Source organism: Coenobita brevimanus, chromosome 2 (genome assembly GCF_032717465.1).
Source record: "Coenobita brevimanus isolate Jiangsu-jjx chromosome 2, ASM3271746v2, whole genome shotgun sequence".
NCBI lineage: Eukaryota > Metazoa > Arthropoda > Malacostraca > Decapoda > Coenobitidae > Coenobita > Coenobita brevimanus.
In genome coordinates this window covers 36,078,398-36,097,495 of record NC_136955.1, presented here as the reverse complement: position 1 = coordinate 36,097,495, position 19,098 = coordinate 36,078,398, and positions in this window count along the sequence as shown.

Genomic DNA, 19,098 nt, shown 5'->3' with positions numbered 1-19,098 from the left:
CCGTAACGTGCATAGTGAATATGTCCTGATGCGAAGAAGTAAGGAATTATTTCATTGACAGCCCATAAATGCAGAGCCCAATCACCTTCCCTTTCAGCCTGCACAAAGATCATCATGAGGAAGACTGGCAAGATCAGATTGTTTACCCAGTGCTTTGCAGTGCGACTGGCTTCTGCCTTCGTGGACAATTCATCAAGAAGTTCTTCATAAGAATTGACTGAGCTAAGTGTGCCCCGAAGGATTTCCTCTACCACCAGACGTAGGGCCCTAATGTTCTGTGGCTATTTCTTACCTGTCAGCATTTTAGCAACACTGCCAAAAGCTGCCTTCATGATATCTTCTAATCCACTGTTACTCATGAAAGAACCAACAGCCCCAACGAAACTCATGAGTAAGTGCATGCCACCGAGCCTGTTGATGGAATCATCACTAAAAAGCATGGGATAAACCCACTGAACATTCAGTGCAATGTGATACAGTTGGAGATCTATGGAAAACAGCATTGTTGTTTGTCCTGCCAATGTGGTAAGCCTTTTTGCTTCTTCCATGGCTGTTTTGATTGTAGTTGGGTCTGAGGGTTTAGCATCAATCAGTGGCCGGTACATGGTTTTTGTACTTGCTCTCGGTTCTCTTCCTTCACGACGTGCGTGCTGCATATTGAATCCACCAAATTCTGGAGAAGAGTTCTGACTGATCACTCGGGACTCCTCCTGCATAGCTTGGCCTGGCCAGTCGTCACTGTGCCCGAGACTTCCAGCGACTCTGCTCGTGCCTGTGACCCGTTGAGGGGGGCACCAAACAGCAGATCCGTGCCGCCAGGAGCCACCTCCATCCAGGGAACCGTGAATTGGTTCAACGTGAGATCGTGTTACGGTTTCATCAAACGCCGAGACACTGGCGCTGATGTTTTCGTGCACGCATCTGGGATCGTTGCACCAAATCCACGGCATTTCCAGCGCTCACTTGCCGAGGGAGAGATGGTGGAGTTTCGTGTTGTACAGGCTTCCAAGGGTCCCGAGGCTAAGGACGTCACTGGGCCGGGTGGTGTTGCTGTGCAGGGCTCTGCCCGTGCACGGCGGCGTCACCCTGCCCAGAGACGCCAGCCAAAGGGTCCTGGAAGTGCTGGCAAGACAAACACACTCGTTGCGATGTGTGTCGCGACGGCTGAGGCTTTTAGTGGGGGTAGCAAGGCGGTTCTGGCTGTTCTCCTTCCTCAGATCTTTGAGGAGAACGGCCTTCTACGCCTTGCTATTCCCCGAAGCTTCACCCGCGATCCTCGTCTCCCCCCTCGTCAGGAGCGTCAGGCCCGGCGACAGCAGCCACCACCACCTCGCACGACACCGCGAAAATGGCTGTGTTTGGATGCCCCTCTGAACCGGACGACTGGCGCCACCACCATTGAACCTTCGATCACCGACCCGGAACCGTCACAGGCCATGGATATTGAGCATGGGGAGACTGTCGTGAAGGTCCACCTCCCTTCGTCAGGAGCTGAGGAGGAGCGTGTCTCGTCCCCCGTCCCTCTAGTACATCTGGACGTAGTGGAGCCCTCCTCCTTGCCCTCTCCATCTGCTCCTGACGAAGTGGAGGAGCCTCTTCCACCTTCACCACCGCCTGCCGCCATCGCTCTCTCTTCTTCTCCCCCTCCACCTAAGGAGAAGAGGAAGGAACAAAAGAAGAAAGGGGGAAAGACCAAGAGCGACCCCTCCTCCGTTGCTCGCCGGATCGAGGCCCTCCTTCCACCACTCTCAGGGACTCGTGATCTCGATGCCCGCACGGATGCGGACCTGGAAGAGCTACTCTTCTGCCTCACGGATCCGATCAACGACGAAGATACACTGCCTCTTGTCTACCAGACTTTGTATCAGAAGATCCGTGAGGCATACATCTCCAACTCCGTCTCTCCATCTGAGGAAGTCGCCATCCGTGAGGGCATCGGGTTTGATCCACCACGTGCTGCCCTCGTCAACTATATCGCCACCAGACTGCTCTCATAACTGCTGAGCCACGCCTGATCTTGTTCTGCCTTGCTGCTTCGTCTTGCAGTTTTTGTCACAGCTATGCTCTTGTTTGAGAGCTATTTTATGCCACTTCTCTGACGGGCTCTATGTTTGCCCGTGTCCTCACCATGTTGTGAGGCAAATATCACAACAACGACTGATCACTGCCTTGAGGAAGATAAAATCCAATGACTTAGCCCTTTCTGTTGATAGGACCTGTTTTGCTAAGACTTTCAGAGGTAGAGCACTTCTTTCTGTCATTTTTGCAAGTAATGAGGGCTTTTTAGGGCCTTTATAAACCGCTGTGGACACACCAGACGTAATGGTACCTCTCATTTCTTCCAGCTGACTTTTCTTCAACCGCGGTATTGTCTCAGTATCAGATGTGTCCTGCTCAGATTTTTGACTTTGAGTTATCCACAGTACCAATGAGTGAGTTGAAGTTAGCCCGTTTGGAGAGGCTATTTCCACATCAAAGTTATCGGGGATTGTTTGAATAATACCATCATCTGCCGAACCGATCGGGCTTAGATCACTAGATGCGGCAGCAGCAGCTGATCCTTTAAATAGGCGGACCTCATCATAAGTGCAAGAAAACCCCAAGGCACTGAAGTCTTCAATCAACTTCTTGCAGCCTAGTGCAACTCCTAGCGCAACTTGCAGAGGGGTAGGGCGACCACATACTGTGCCAGTGACTATATTTCCTATCATAGTTGATGCATTGCTTTCCTGGAAATTTTCTGACATGTTTTCCAACAGAGCAAGTAGGGTGGGACTTACATACCTCAAGCATAATCTAGTGTTGACACGGACATTATATGTGGACCTATCTGGTGCTAACTGCTTGGATTCTTTGCCAATGTGATGACCTACAGCTTTCAAGAATCTGTCAATCTCAGTATCTTCATCCCCATCATATTCAACTAGTTTTATCACATTTGATGCACTATCTCGGAATATCAAGAGACTAGACAAACCACTTTGCCAATCAGAAGACCAAGCTAATCTATCACCAAAATAACTCTTTATCTTAGAACAAACAGTACGCTTAGTTTAATCACAACCATGTTGTCTATACAGTTCAAAGATTTCATTTGATGTCCATACCTTTTCCTTGTTTCGGTTAATGTCATTAAAGAGTTTGTCAAATGCATCCTCAGAAGCTCCTCTACATGCTTTGGCTGCCGAATCCTTACTCTTCCTCTCAACCATAAACCTTTCTCTACAGTCGTCGTGGTGCCTGGCTTCAGCAGCATGGAGGTCACTCGCTGTCCCTTGGACATGTGTTCCAACCTGCCTAGCCCATTCATCATCTCCATCCTTTTCACATGTCTTCAAGATTGAGTCTTTAGAGGATAGGTTTGTCCCACGTCAGCTGTTCCGCATACAAATGCTCTACACCACCGTGAAGGGTTTTTCTGATCCCGTACAACGTTACATAGTTCACCACAGAAAATACAGTGTGTTTTGAAGTCAAAGGGTTGTAGAGATTGTCGCAGGCGTTTCTTTATGGTGGGAGCTGGGGCACTTTTGCTTCTTTTCCGTTTGGATCCTGAACCACCATGACTTATTGAGATGTGCCACGGAGATGTGTAAGTGCTGATGCAGTCTCTATGACACTTATATTCTGTAGTCCTCATTTTCATCAACGAATGGCTGAAGCTGAAGATGCAGACCATCGCCTCTGCTCTGACTTGCTTTAATCACACGGGCAGCCTTTGAGTTACTCAAGTCACCACTCCCGGAACATGGGGCGAAGAAACACTGGTCACTCATTTCGATTACGTCACCTTAAATGTAACAGATGTCATAGTCACAGTCTAATATTCAGTTCATGTATGTAATTCCAAGATTTATTTTATGATTATGTAAATGGTTCCCGGTATTGTAACTATTATGTTATAAAATCCACAGCTGAACTGTGGATCTCGCTTCCTAATGACATTGTTTCTGTTGAGAATGCCCAACCATAAATCTATAGACAACGTGTGTCTCTTGGGATGATAACCACTATTGATTGATTTGACACAACGTCCCTGGTGGAGGCTCACATGTTTTTTGCTTAAAGTTGCTAACAGACAAACAACAAAAGATCGACCCTAAATATCATACAGCTCTGAATCACCACCAAAAACTACTTAATTATTCAATGATCCATTCTTGAGCTCTCAATATTTCATCCAAATCTGTTCACAGCTTTTTGCATAAAGTTGGTAACAGACAAGCAAACAAACGACAAACAAACAACAAACAGACAACAGACAAACAAGCAACAAACAGACAAACAATTCAACGCCGACAAAAACAAACTCCTTGGTAACAACAATAATCATAATATCAACAATCATACTAACCTCCTACAAGTGTGTCGACTACCATCACAACGCGGGAGACAATTAACACTATGCCTCACACTATCACCTAGAAAATATAACGGAGCTTAATACATGTTACAATCACTTGCCCATATTTTTTAAGTTAACTTTTGGACACAAAGCAACCATAAACAACAAGTTTTGTAGTCTTTTTTATACACACAGTAGGACAGCGTTATCTTGTCGAAGTACCTTTTCCCTCCTAAATTTTTGACCTTTTGGCGTTTAATGACCTTATTGTTGACCAAATTTATATGCCTTTGGTTTGAGGAGATAGAGCTAATCAGTACGATCATTTTAGTAGTTACAATATTGGAATAAGTTTATCCTTATGTGAGCTACGGTCATTTATATTTGCTGTATCCCAGATTTTCCCTGTCCAAAAAAGGTGTCCTAGTCCGATCTTCAGTCGTCATTTTTGCAAAATGCTCAAGGATGCAGAAGTTGCACCTGATGGATTCTAAAAGTAATCCACAAAGAACAATTATGCACCAAAAATTTCAAGGTTCGGCCCAAAAATGGTGTTTGGCCACTGGACTAAAAAAAAAAAAAAAAAAAATACTGGGAAAGGAACACTACGGAAAAGAAAAATAATTATAAGAAATAAGACTGAGGGAAGACGGGGCTAGGAAGGATCTACAGACTGTTCCACAGATGTTTTGCGTAAATCACACATTGATTTTGGCTGGTCATCCTCACAAAATATTACAGTTACAGCCCGGTGAAATTTGTGACTGGTTAAAGAAATGAGGGATGCAGTGGCAAAGTCGGTTGAGATGTGGCCTGTAATCCTAATTGACCCAGGTTCTAATCCCGGCTGGAGCAGAGGACAGTTTTAGGATCTGAATTTCATTAAGGCAGGTTTTATTAATCTACAATAAGACCCACCGACATGTAAAAACATCCCCGCTAACATCGATACACCAGTGCTTTAGTAGATGACCCTAGCATGTAGATAGTATGGACGGTGGGAGTTAGTGCCGGAATGGTGACATGTGGAGGTGAAGTGTATGGGAGAACTACTGGGCCACAGAATGCAGACTGTCAGGCCTACTGTATGATTAGAGTCAGAGACATTAAAAATAGCTGGTCTTCTGTCGTTAACGCTCTTAATTAATAAATAATAAATTGTCACATTTCCAGTAAAGGTCTTCAGTAATAATGAAAGCCTATTTTAAAAAATAAAATGTGATTAGGTAGTAACATTGTCGAATTCGACAAAAATCCTTTGTTAACAGTTTTGTAGTGTTTATTGAAATCTGAATGCCACATATAATAAAAGTTTTCCCCCAACATTTCCTTCTGTATCCAGATAGAATAACAATGACCTCTGTTGTTAACTAATCATAACAGTATAAGTGTTGCACCTTTAGGAACTTTGATATTATATTTCATGTTATAGAACTATCAATTTAAACGTTGGTTTTAAATAGTTCAGTTTGCTTTCTAAACAAGAATCTATAGAGGGATGGGGAAAATGTGGAATACATATGAGAAGTAGATGAGCCACTCGGTAAATATGATTTGGAAGAGGTGGAGGAGGTGAAGGGCAAGTGCAAGTTAGTCACAGAAGAAATTTGAATAGCATATGAAAATGTGTAAGGGGGTGCAAAGAAAGGCATGGTGGCATGAAAAGGTGAAACAAGCTGTGGCAGAGAAAAAGAGAGCACATAACGACCGGAAAAGTAGATGAATGGACGATATGAAGAGAGGGAAACCATAACTGTATGTAGAGAAGGGGACAGAGGTAAAAAGATTATTAAGACAGAGTATATAAGTGCGAATGAGGAGTCTGCAGGAACCATGGAATTAAAGTGGAGGAAATGTAAGAAACTGTTTTAAAATGAGGTCAGTGAAGTAGAAGGGTGAAAATGGAAGAGGTAAACAGGTAAAAAGAAAGAATGGCATAATGTAGGTGAGGAAAGTACAAAAGGAAACAAGATGGAAGAACAGTTTAAAGAACTGTTGAGTATAGGGAACGAAAATGGCGCAATTACAGAATTTTGGGAAATGGCTGGGAGAAGATGACAAGCTAGTACGGAGGAAGAGATCGGTCGAACTAATGTAACTGAAGGAACAAAGAGGGTCAAAACGAAAAAAAAAAAAAAAAAAAAAAAAATAGAATTGAATCAATATGCCGGGAAATGTTGAAACACGGAAAAGAGATAGCGATAGAATGAATATGGAATATGTGTAGGTTGGCCTGGGTGGTAGGAAGGGTCCTAGAGGATCGAAATTTAGCTATAATTGTTCCCCTGTGCAAAGAAAACAAGGATAGAGATGTGTGTGGCAGTCAAAAGCGTATTTGTGCTCTCTGAAGCTTTAAAAATCGATCGTAGCATACTTACCGATAGCATTAGGATATTAACCGAGGATTGAATTAGAGATGAACAATGGGGGTTTTAGGATGGGGAGAGGCTGCATAGATTAGGTATTCCCGCTCATATGCTTAGTAAGAAGATTGTCTAGAGAAGGGAAAGAAGTTATATGCTGCTTTCAAGAATCTGGAGGAAACACATGACAGCATGGACAGACAAGGAATGTGGAAGATTTAAAAAAATATTTGGGGTAGATGGGAAGCTGTTGAATGCTGTGACGAGTAAGTATGAGAACACTAGGGTTGTTGTACGTGTGGGTAGTGAATTACATGAGCTCTTTGATTTGAGTACTAAATTTGAAGTGCGGGCGTGTCATGTCTCCGTGGCTGTTAGCTTCTTCATGGATGGAGTTATAAGAGACACTAGTTAGGGCAGTGGAGTTCAGAGTGTGTTTAATGAAGGAGGCTAGGGTGAGGAAACATCCTACACTGTTGTTTCCTGATGATATTCTACCGTTAAATAAAAAGGAATATAGGCTGCAAGGCTTGTTGAATGAGTTCAGAAGTGTATGTAGGCAACAGGATCTTAAAATGTGTAAGACTAAAGTAAAGTTATGTTCTTTGAGAGAAAAGAAGTCACAGCATGCACAGTGACGCTGGATGGTGAGGAAAGCTGGAAGTTAGAGGATTAAGTGCTCGATAGGATACGGTAGGGTAGAAAGGTTGTTGGTTCACTGAAAGCCGTGATAAGAAATAGGGAAATGAGCATGGAAGTAAAAAAGTTGCTACATGACATAACTGTGATCCCCACTCTGATGCAAGGACGAGTCAAGAACTAGAAGTGGAAATGAGTTATGTGAAAGGTGCATGTAGAATTTCATGGAAAGACAGACAGACGAATGAAAAAGTAAAGAAGAGTTGTGATGTTGATGCGGGTGTGATTGAAAATGCTAATAGAATACTTTGAGATGGCCTGACCGTGTGGAGAAAATGGAGTATGAGTGACTGACTAGCTGAGTGTATGTAAGTGAGGTGGATGAATACAGAAGGAGGGTGGGGGGGAAAGGATGACATCGAAAGATGAAGTGGAGTCTTATAAGAGAGGGATGTGTGGGTTGGTGGGGAAGGCAGCCAAATGATATAAGACAGGGAGCAGTGGAGGCCTTTATTTTGTGGCCACTCCTGAGGGGATTCAGTATATAGATAGGTATAACTCTATGCAGATGGATACATTCGAAAATATTCTGATTTCAGCTTTCTTTATGTTCCCTTGTAAGCTACTTTTACCTCTGAATATCGACATAGATTTCTGTGCAAAAGAAAACAAGAAAAAAAATAAATTATTCTACGTACTCTAGGGTCAAATTCTTGTCCTCTGAACACGAGGTACTGAACTGGGGTTCCCTTCGAGACCGGGTCTAGAGTATACAACAAGAGGAACAGGGCATAAAAATTCGAGTCATCCAACCTAACACGTATATTACCTTAGTTACAACTCAAGATTGAATACAGTATTAATATTACACACTGAACAGGTAAGGGACACAATAGGACAGGTGGACTCTGGTTTGGGCTGCTGTGGTTTTCGGCTGCTCACAGGTGTCGTCTGAGTGTGGGAGGAATCTTGTCAGGTGTGCTCTACCGCACGGGACCACTGCCAGGGGCTGGGACGTCCAGAGTGGGTAGCTTGGCTGTTCCACAGCTTTTTGCTTTAAGTTTGTTTTCAGTCTCTGCACTGCAGCTTCTTCACATCGTGGTGCATGCGTGTGTTCTTTAGTTACTCGCACTTCCATTTTATCGTCATCACCTACTGACACTACTCTGCCATTACATGTTTTTCTTTTGTCACATTTCCAATAGGTGGTATTTCGTCTTGTCCTGTCCCTTGTGTAAATAAATCCTGCGTGAACAAGTTTATCTTTGATTTTTTGTGAGGTTACGAATTCAGCCATGATGCGAGTTGAGTAACGTCTTTTGCGGTATAACAGAATGAGTGCGACGACAGGATGTGACCTACTGCTGTCCGATAACAACTAGTACTGTCCGCCAGCCCGCCAGCCAGCCAGCTGCCAAGTTGCCAACTGTCTCGGAGTTTTGTTTGTACCCCACACTCTTCAGGTAGAGTAGAATTGTTAATTGTCTAATTGTCGGCCAGTTGTCCGTCCACTTGTTTGGCTGTTGTCACCCATTTATCTTGTCGCCCAGTTGGCAGTCGCCGATTTATTCTGTCGACCAGTTGGTATTCGCCCATTTATCCTGTCGCCCAGTTGACAGTCGCCCATTTATCTTGTCGACCAGTTGGGTGTCGCCTAGTTTTCCTGTAGACCGGCCAACTGTCGCCCAGTTACCACCGAACCGACCCGCCGTCCTGCCTGACGCACCTGGAACACCAACAGTCACTTCATTCATTCACAAGGTTCAGTCCTGCGTACATTTCCGTTCTGTATTCTTACCCCAAATTCCACACACTGTCTTCCTTTTCCTTCACAGGTTCTTTATTTGGCTGCATACTTTGTAGTAGTCTCTTACTCTGTTCTTAGGTCTCAAAAAGTTTTATCTTAATTTCACAGTGTCTGTGTTGTTGTTGTTGATGTTCTAGTTGAGTAAACCCGGTCTGGCGGGTCAAGCAGACCCATCAACCACAGACAAGCAGCCGCCCCTCCAGGGCTGTCACGTGCAGTTAACTTATGTTCCCTGGCTGCAGACAGCGTCTCGCTTCAGCGTGAGGCGTGGGGAGAAATGTGGGGATTTGTATTCGGATGGGCGCAGCATTTGGGTCTCTGTTATTTTCTCTTTGTTTTTTCTTCGAGGAAACAATGTGCGGGACCCTGGCCTTTGGTTCCTACTTCCTTCCATTAAAAAAATAAATAAATAAATAAAATAAAATAAGCGGCTCCATAGGAGGCTCAACGTCACCCCGTTACTTGATCATATGGTTACCACTCAGCGTTGTAAAGGGTTTCTTTGCGTTGCAGGAAACCATTAGGTTTCACTCACTTTAGAATCGCCTGAAGCGAAAAGAAACATAAGAAAACAGACGGGAAGGAAGTGAGAAATAGGAAGAGAGAAGGGCAGTCACAGAAAAATATATATAAAGCTGACGGAAGAAGTAGCCAACACCACATCATGTGAGTGAATGGTGGTCGCCACCGCCTACTACCTCTCTGAATTGCTAAAATGGAAGAATTATATTCACATTCGTGATTTTAGGTAATGCAGATGCTGCCAGATCAGTTTTCGACTGGAGAGGTCGAGAGAAAAGGGTGCGGAGGGTCGTATGAGATGAAGACTGTAGTTCATACTTGTGATACACGCTGTCACAAAGCAGTAGGTTTTATACGGGCAAAATGTTACGTGTTCCGGCAGGGTAGCGTCGGAAAGCTGGAGGAAGGAACCTTATTCACTCATGTTAGATCTCTCAGACGCTCAATGTAATGTCTGCACAAGGCAATTTTAATGTCTTCAATCCAGTAACCTTTATTTTAAATTATCCTGGCTCACTTCAATCGATTATTATACGCACGCTCGCGTTGCAAGTGCATGCTTTATATTTTTAGTGGTGTGTGTGTGTGTGTGTGTGTGTGTGTGTGTGTGTGTGTGTGTGTGTGTGTGTGTGTGTGTGTGTGTGTGTGAGCAAAATAACTCAGAGAGTTTTTATCCATTACCACCTATACGTGGTGAACAGGTGAATGGGTAGCCCGTATAAAAACCTACTGTTTTTGTGAATAACAGATTAAAGGACAAGGTCACACGTTTTCTTCATGCGTTAATCTAGCAATATCAACTTAATCAGTTTTTATCCAGCTCTGACCAAACTTAGAGGAGACGTTGTTGGAAAGGCAAAAATTAATGGATCTGATATTGAGTCAGATATCAATGTCAGAGGCCAAAGTCCGTGGGTATAACTTACAAGAAAACAGCTCAGTTTCTTCATGATGATTGTCAGACAAGATAGATATGTTGAGAGTCAACCAAGATGTAAACTTATTTTTGAGCAGTAGGTCAAAGGTCAAGGCCACAGGGATAGGCCAACTTCAATAGTTTTCCTCTGATTTATACCAAAAGTTGTGGGGAAGATATAAATGAGACAAGAATGATATAGGCTGATTTTGAGACCCATCATTCAAAAGTCAAGGTCTCAAGGAAGGGTCAAAGGTCAAGGTTACAGGGAAAGGTTAAATTTCGACCCAGTATGTGTGCGTGTGAACAAATTAATTAAAACAATATTGAACTGATTTGGATCAAACTTGGCTTGGCTGAAGATCACCAAAGCTGTTGACTGATTACCCGTCCCCGCCCTGAAGGGGCTTTGGGACGGGTATTGTTTTCAAGGGGTTTGTCTGTTTGTTTGTTTGTTTGTCTGTCTGTCTGTCCGTCTGCCTGTCTGTCTGTCTGTTAACGACTCTGCGTGAAAACTACCTGTGCGATTTTGATTAAAATTACAGGGATGATGGGTTATGACCTGATCACCTGCTAAACCTTTGGGCCAAATTGGGCCAAGGTCCAGCTTGTAGGCCACCAAAGTTTTTAAAACGGGGATGGGTAAATTTTTTTTTTTTCCATAACTCCTTTCAAATTCCTCATACCGACATGAAACCAAAACGTAATGGTGCAACTTTCAAATCTGCATCCTATACCGTATATAACATGCCTCATTGCGTCAGAGGGGTCACCACCAGGTAGTGCTAGGGGGGTCAATGTCAGGAGTCTAAAATTTCATACGGCAAAAAAATCCTCAATTTCCACCCTATTTACTCCAGATTTGATATGTGACACCTTTTGACTAGACATCCTGTTGTGTTTATACGTCAGCACTAAAATGACTGCCGGGGACGGGTTGGCTGTGCCTTGGCACCGCTTCTTGTTTTTTAGACCAATGTCAAAGGGCATGGTCAAATTAAGCAGGTTTTATCCGATGTCGACTTAACTCATTGGATGTATTAAGATTAAATAATTGATAATAGATTCGACTTTAAGAACAACCAGATTAATATCTAGGTCACAGGGAAAAGTCAAAGGTCAAGGTCACAGGGAATAAGTCAACTCAAACAGATTTGATCTGATTTGGACCAAAGTTAGTTGACGAGTTAATGATTGGTCAAGAGTTAAATGATATGATTTTGAGAGCAGCCTATGGAAGGTCAGAGCCACAGGATGAAGTGAAATATTTGGTCCTGAGAGCAGCTGGTGGCCGCGGGTGTTGCAGCCTGGGAGCCCCTTTTAATCCTCTTCGGAAAACCCTGTAGGACTGAAGGGGTCAGACACATTAGCCTGTTCAGCACGAGATGTTTCCTAAGCTGGATAAAATCATCTGGGGGTAGAAAGAATACAGAAAACAGGTATGTCATCGAATTGAATAATTATAGGATCCTCGAGCAGTCCCAACTAATTTACAATTATTCCTGCCACTTCATGACACTGCCTAATAAAGATCACTAAAAATCAGACATATCTCCAAATATTACTGTCTTTTAATTTACTCTTTCACACACGCCGCGCTCACCCTCCTGGATGGCCATGGGAGTGGTATCTGGCCAAACAGCCTGGTAGCTGGCCTTGCAGAACGCTTCCAGTGAGCCAGTGAGGGACTCAACTTTGTTTACACGTGCACAGGCAGTATCAAGGATGAGACTATATAGTGTACATAAAAATCACTTCAAAACAACTATAGTGTCTTCGCCATGGAGAGGGAAGAAGTGATATTATCCTTGTATTTGTAGATGTAAATAATATGAGTGACAGCAAGTGGACGGAAACTCTTCCTCCATGTAAATCTAACTTTCCAGGAAAAAGAGCATTTCATACTTACATGCAAGAACTGGTCATGATTTTCCAGAAATACCTCCCATTCTCTATCTGTTCATGTTCCAGTGAGCTTCATTTATTTGATTATCCACTTATTTATTTCATATTGTTTGTACCCTACAACTTAGCTCCCTCATTCTGCCGAGTGTGTTTGTACTCTTTTTGGGTTATACTTCTTGCCTTATTATTTTTACTCTTATAATATTATTTACTTTCTTTCTGGATCTTGACATATTGCCGTTGTTTCTCAGGCTTATACGGCGTAATCTATAATTTTTAGATCCAACGACAGTACTTCTGAATTTGTGTTTCCGTTATTTCTATTTCCGGATCACGCCTCCCTCCCTACTCCCATGAAAAACAGCGAGGAAATGATTTAGACGATGTTCATAGGATAATTATATAGTTTCCCTTCCACTCTAAAATTATCCTTTACTTTGCAATATACAACCCTCATAATTTTTTTTTTAACATTATTGTTGCCTTCTTCCCTTACTCGCCATTCCTTTAAACCCGTTTCATCTCATTATCTACTTTATTCTTTTGTTCTGATACAATTTACTGACTCCTCATCCCTTTTCTGCCACCTCACTCCTCCCTTCCTCCCATTCCCACTTCATCCCAGCTCGATTAAAAAAAAAAATCATATAACGTAAGCAGTATTTTTAGGTTAGAAAGATTGAGGCAGAAGTGTGCAGGGGGTGTGGGTGGAATCGTGGGATAAGAAGAGAGAGAATAGGAAGGAACGACAGAAAGGAATGAATTAAGTGAAATGAAAGGGAAAGAAAGAGAAAATGAAAAGAAAGGATAGATGAGGGGAGAGAGATACAAGGAGAAAATGAGGACGGAAAAGGAAGGGAAAGGGCAATGGACAGGAACTAGGATAGGAGTTAGATAATGAAGAGAAAGAGAAAGAAAGATGGGAGAGGAAAGAACAGGGAATATGAACAGAAGATAGATGATGCAAGAGGAACAGAACACTCAGACAGATATTTTTTCCCTACACATCCTTCTTCAACATTGTCATGACTGAATTCCAACAGAGCATGATGATTTTTCTCATTTTTTTCTTCCTGAGTTACGGTTGAGGAAATAGTGGGTGGGAGGAGCCTTCTGTTGTATCAACATTTTCTCTCCGTAGCAACATATATAATACTATACACTACCCATCTATTGGCAACGAATCCTGTACTGAGCCTTTAGGAGAGTAGTGGCCTAGGACCACACTACTTATTCCCAACATTTAAGACGACGGTGACCAACTGCTTTTCCTGAGTGGCATTACACAGGCACTAAGTCTCAGACATCCCTCGGTCACAGTGGCCAATAAAATATAAATGATTTGGGAGGAGTTAATAAGATGTTTATGATCCAATTTAACTCTTCCCGTGAGGTGGGTTCACAGCAGATCACGAATTCTGCTGAGTCAAGGCCGACAGATCCCAGAATCCGAATTCGATGACCGAAATAGAACACGGCATGATTGTGGAATTGTGGTGTGATATGTAATCTGAAACGGATCCTAACAAATAGAAGAGACCTTAAAATGTGAGAGGTTCAGTTCCATAATTCATTTATGGAGGTAGCGATAATCATACTCACAAGCCTCTTAATAATTGTCATCACTCTCATCATTGTCGTTGTCGTTATCATTGTGCCAATTATACTGTCGCAGGAGAAGCATCACCCGAGTACGCTGTAAATAAATTCCATGGGTCCCTTCACTTTTTATTTGTTAAAAATATGCGGTAAAATTACCATCAAATACCCAGTGACACCAAGGCGAAGGTTCTTTCACTTGCAAACACAATAACAGGTACCCAACGGATAATACCACACCTCATTACTCACCATTGAAGTTGGCGTGAGCCATAATATTACCAATGATCATGCTGTTACCCACTGAATATTACAGCAGCGTCCCTTGGTCAACTCTGCCGTGATGGTTAGAGAGCTGATAATCAGCCTTAGTCACAGGCTTCATTAAGGCACTGAGGGATGTGTTCGTTTCGGATACGGAGACTCGTGGCACCTTTTCCTTCCTAGAAGTATATGTATTTAACATAGTATATCGACTTATTCTCTCAAGTTGTTTAGCTTACTCAGTGTGGACACAGACTGCATAAATACACATAATACGTTTTTGATACAAAGAAGAAAGAACCCAAGGTGGGATGCCTGCAAGAAAGATGTTCAATCCAGGAAACATTGAACCAAGGAATGGTATTATAAAATCAGCTATTTGACTTGTCAGATGCAGTACGGTACAAAAATAAAGGTGTATAATCATAACATATTTGTCATACATTCATAAAAACATTATAGACATGCAAATACATACAGTATCTCGACAGGTGTAGCCGAGGTGTTAATTAGAGAGACTGTAGGCGCATCATAGATGTATCGTAGGTCGCAGGAGCCACCAGTGCTGATAGCGCTGCCCTTGTAGATAATCGTAGCTCAGGATGTGGAGGTTAACGTGGGCAGCTATTGATGAAATCGTGAGGCGTTGGATGGCTCTTTGTGGGTCGAGCTCTGTCTAACTTTCCCCCCTAACTTTCCCTCTTGTCCCACACTGCCACCAATGTTGGAATAGCGTTAGCCGAGGATAGTTGGTATGGAGTTAGGTAGTTATAGGCATAATTATATAGGCATACTGTAGCATAATAAATTAATGCCTATATACTGCTCGGTCATGCCAACTGTCCTACCTACGACCTATCTTCACATTACAATCAACTCGTCAGATAATTAATACTTGTTATAATACTGTAAAAAATAACATAATACTAGAAATACCGTAGTAACATTTGAGTAACGTCGTAGTGATATAACTGTATTATAATTACAGGAACATCATAGTAATATGATTCTAACATGACTGTAGTCATTGTATAATATAACTGTGCCATAATTGCTGCAATGGCAGTAATATAACTAACATAACTGTAGTCATTGTAGTAATATAACTGTATCATAACTGTTGTAATACTGTAGTACTATAATTGTAATATAATAGCAATACAATGGCAAGGCTACAGTAGTCAATCGTATCATGAATCTGCCATATGTGATGTACGTGCTATCTGTATCTGTGTGACAGTAATACTATTATATAACATGAAATAGATACTTGTATATTGGCTTACTTATGTCGCACAGTTTAAAGTCAGTTATATGATATGTAACCCCATATTTTGTTATTTTATATATAAAATATTTATACAATTTTTACAATATGTATAGTACTTACTTAGTTGGTTTCTTTTGTACCACACATCTCTTGGTATTATATTCCTCCCAAGGCAGCATTGTTTGATTGATTAATTGCATGGTTTCAAACTTAGGTGAAGTCAACTTGGCATGTGTACTCATTTTTAAATTCATCTTAGGTATTGGTTGGAAGTTCTTATGTGTGTTGTTGAGTATAGCATAGTGGTTTTTAGCAGGTAAGGCACACAGTGATGGTGTTAGCACTATTTGGATATCGATTCTATCTTTGTCAGCACCGAAGAATGTTATGTTTTTGTCCTCATGGTAACATATACTGGTATCAATTAGTGCAACCATTATGTGCAGAAGGAGTACACTATTGCTAGCTCCATTTGTATTGGTAATTTTTTTCACTGTATTTCCCTTGCAATCGTAATATGAAGGATGTATGCGTCCTGATCTGTGTACTCTCTTATTAAAGTTCTCTGGTCTTTCTAGATTTTCATAAGTATGTATTGTATGTTGATGTAAGGATATATATATTGTCTATCACTGAGTAGAGGGAACACTGAGGTTTGAAAGTAATATGATTAGGAAATGTGAATGATATGTATAATTGTTAGTTATTGTTAGTGCGACATATTGATATTACTTTACTACTGGTAAATGAACTAGTATTAGTGTATTGAGCTAGGTGTATATACGTAAGTTTGTATATAAATGAAGTAGCACTATTAAGCTAATACACTCTTGTAAAGTGTAAATATTCAACTCACTGATATTAACTGTGGTGGGAATGGTGAATGTGGTGGTGATAGTAGTGTCAGGTACGGGATGATTGACGTGTTATGCAGTTTTTAGCAAAGGATGACACTGCTGCAAGTCGCTTTTTCCCCTTGGTAGTTGTGGAGTGCAGTTGTAAAGTAAAGGTGTGGAATGCTGGTGTGAGGTGCAGGTGTGGAATGCAGGTGTGCAGTTGAAGTTGGAGATCAGTTAGTGTTGTGCGAACTCAGCTCGTCACAACAACACTGCCCATATGTACTTCCTCGTCAAGACACTGCACTTGCTTCTGACTCGCTCTTCCTTATCGTTACCCGTGACTCGTTACTCGTTACTTTATTCTTGCTTTTTCTTGTTGTTATTAACTTGTAGGCTTGTAGAAGACTGCTGATACTTGTTGCAGTAAGAGAGTCTTGCAGAGCTTTTTTTTTTGTGGGGGGGGTGGTTACTTGCTACTTGTTACTTGTAGCTGATCGTAGAGTTGCGTCGTAGATTACTTGTAGTAGACCGCAATTGACTGTAGACTTATGAATCACACAGTTGGGTCACAGTTACTTGAAGTTAGAAATGACTGATGATTATTGCTTGGACACTGAAGAGTCATGTAACCGCTCCGTGGTGTCTTGTTTAGCATTTGCTGTCCTCTTTACCAATGCCACCAATGTCGATAAAGGTAGCCGCGGTGTTAATTAGACAGAGAAGGATTGTAGGTGTGTCGTAGATGTATGGTAGAATGCAGCAGCCACCAGTGTTGACAGAGCTGCCCTCGTGGATAATAGTAGGTCAGGAAGTGGAGATTAACGTAGGCAGCTATTGATAAAATCGTGATGCGTTGGATGGCACTTTGTGGGACGTACTCTGTCTCACTTTCCCCTCTACTTTTCCCTTGTGTCTCGTAAGTCGAGGTGATGTATAGACAATCTGGGGTTAAGTGGCTTTTATTGAGACACAGTGATAGTGTGACGAGACCCACTGCTTGCTGCTGCCTTCCTACTCTACAGTATTCTCCTGGCTAAACTCTCCTCTCTCCTTCGCTGACTACCTCTCCGATTTCCCAACTTATATATACCGACCGGAGTGCAATAGTGTGTGTGTGTGTGTGTGTGTGTGTGTGTGTGTGTGTGTGTGTGTGTGTGTGTGTGTGTTATCTTTCTATGGGCAGTTTCCATGACGTGTGTGTGTGTATGTGTGTGTGTGTTATCTTTCCATGGGCAGTTTCCATGACGTCAGATAACTGGCTCAAGTTGGTTGCGCTGCATTATCATGAAATTCTTGTATTATCTGAGCTAAATGGAGATCATTTTGACATTTTTGGCTCGAATATGCATGCAATTTTCCCTGTACACCAGACATGACTTCTTGTGCAAGCCTTTACCCATTGTTCCATATCAATGCCCATATGTTAATGCCTATAACTATTACATATTGTACCATAACATATTAATGCCTGTGGCGGGGGGGACACAATCTGGCGCACTACGGGGTGGTACTACTACTCTGCGGCCAGATTGTGTTAGGAAGAATACTGCCACCGTATTCCCTGCGTGTCGTAAAAGGCGACTAAAAAGGGCGGGGTGAGGGGACTAGGGACCCCCTCTTTTGTTTTTTAGTTCCTAAAAAGAGACAGGCCAGAGAAAGGGATGGGCGATTGAGTTATGCCCGTACCCTGAAGATTGGGTCTATGAATGTGCGTGGATGTAGTACGATTGAGGCTAAAAGGGAGGAGATTGGGAGAATGTTTGTGAGAAGAAAGTTGGATGTGTTAGCTTTGAGTGAAATTAAGATAAAAGGAAAAGGTGTGTCTAAGTTTGGAAGTGTGAATGGGAGATTGTCAGGTATTGAAAGAGGAAGGGCAAGAGAAGGTGTGGCCTTGTTAGTGAGTTCGGAAGCACAGCAGCGTGTGGCTGAATGGAAGGAAGTGTCATCGAGACTGATGTGGGTGAAAGCGAAATTTGAATGTGAGTTGTGAGTATTTGTGAGTGCATATGGGCATGGTAGTGAAAGGGGTGCAGAAGAGAAGAAGTCTTTCTGGAAAGATAATGATGAGTGTCTGCAGAGTTTTGGAGCGAATGTGAATGTGGTAATGATGGGAGATCTGAATGCTGGAGTGGGAAATGTAGCAGTTGAAGTTGTAGTTGGTATGCATGGTGTGCCTGGAAGAAATGAAAATGGGGAACGAATGATAGGGATGTGCGTTGAGCGAGAGATGGTGATTGTAAATACTTTGTTTGAAAAGAAAGATATTTATAAGTATACATGGGTGAGACAGGAGGGTAGAAGGGTTGTTGATAGAGCTTTGATGGACTATGTTGTTGTGTTCAGGAATGTAATAGGAAGATTGCTGAATGTGAGAGTTTTGAGAGGGGAGGGTGGAGGTATGTCTGACCACTACCTGGTGGAGGGAAAGTTAAGAGTAGGTAAGTGATGGGTGAGAGCTAGGAGGGTTAGGTGTGGCAGGGAGGTTTTGCAAGTGAGTGAGTTGGATAAAAGAGAGAAAATGATAGAGTATCAGGAGAAATTGAAAGATGAGTGAAACTCAGTGAAAGATCAAGGAAATGGCGGTGTGGAGAAGGAATGGCAGTTGTTTCAGAGTGCTGTGGTGGGGCAT